Source organism: Eptesicus fuscus, chromosome 9, assembly GCF_027574615.1.
Source record: "Eptesicus fuscus isolate TK198812 chromosome 9, DD_ASM_mEF_20220401, whole genome shotgun sequence".
NCBI classification, from domain to species: Eukaryota; Metazoa; Chordata; class Mammalia; order Chiroptera; family Vespertilionidae; genus Eptesicus; species Eptesicus fuscus.
In genome coordinates this window covers 72595039-72596357 of record NC_072481.1, presented here as the reverse complement: position 1 = coordinate 72596357, position 1319 = coordinate 72595039, and the positions used below count along the sequence as shown (strand labels likewise).

The 1319-nt window shown below is 49.1% G+C and overlaps 1 non-coding gene across 1 annotated transcript; it reads right to left on the bottom strand.

Annotated features, from left to right (window-relative positions):
- Nucleotides 1-424: 424 nt before the first annotated feature.
- Nucleotides 425-525, bottom strand: MIR9357 (microRNA mir-9357). Its single transcript, NR_130584.2, has one exon. It is a non-coding gene; the product is annotated as a microRNA mir-9357 (primary transcript).
- Between the last annotated feature and the right edge of the window lie 794 nt (nucleotides 526-1319).

Here is a 1319-nt window from a genome sequence, read left to right as displayed (position 1 = left end):
CCCTGCTCTGAGATCGGTGATCGCGGACCTGGGAAGCCGGCTGCTGGCGTTAACCTACGCTGCCTGCCCTGGTCCATGATCACTGATAGGGGCTTTGAGTCAGCTGCCACTGGCCGCGGCTGACTCGAAGCCCTTATCCGGGACCTGGGCAGGCGGCTGCGGGTGCTAACCCACGCTGCCTGCCCTCGTCCAAGATTGGTGATGGCAGACGTGGGCAGGCAGCTACGGGCACTAACCCATGCCGCCTGCCCTGCTCTGAGATCGGTGATGACGGACCTGGGCAGCCGGCTGCGGGCTTTAACCCACGCTGCCTGCCCTGGTCCATGATCCCTGATAGGGGCTTTGAGTCAGCCGCTGCCAGTGGCGGCTGACTCGAAGCCCTTATCCGGGACCTGGTCAGGCAGCTGCAGGAGCTAACCCATGCCAACTGCCCTGGTCCATGATCGGTGATGGCGGACCTGGTCAGCCGGCTGCCGGTGCTAACCGCCTGCCCCAGTCCACCATCATGGCTTGGATCTCACTGGCATGGGTGCTGCCCTCTCCCCCCTGCCATCTTTGCTGGTTTAACGTGTATATTTGCTCCTGATTGGCTGGTGGGCGTGGCTGGTGGGCGTGGCTTATGGGTGTAGCAAAGGTGCGGTCAATTTGCATATTACTGTTTTATTAGGTAGGATTATTATTGTCCTATTCTTATTTTTTAAACAAGGCATCCAACTTCTCCCATTTTTTTTTTATTTTGAAATCCATAAAAAAAGTATTACTGTGTCATACAGAAAGATTGACATTCATGGGTTTGTAAACTGTAAATTTAGCTGTTCAGGATCTTCCCTCATTGTTTGTTCACTCAACCCAACCTGACTAACCACATAAGAAGATAAATCAAGAAGCTAAAATCAGAGTTTGAAGAGCAATAGGGGATTATTTCGGACATTGTACAGAGCATCAATAAGCCCAGCAGCAGCATAAAAGATGGTACCTGGAAACATCAGAGTGAAACCTTTACAAACCATTGCAGCATCTTCATCATTTATTGAATCCCTGGATTTATGAATGACTTTTTACCATCTCGTCTTACACTGATTCCAACTTGTCTTTCTATATTTGTAACATTGTATAAAATATTAGTCATCGAGTTTACTGATAGCAGGGCTGAAAATACATGTCAAGAACACACACCACGCACACCAAATGGATCTTTAATTTTAGGCTGCCATTTCTTTCATTGAGCTCTTCCAGCGTTTCCCGCAGAGTGAATAATAACAGTGTTTGGTCTGCTTTTTTCTTACAGATACATGCACTGGCACTGGAAGCATTCGTCA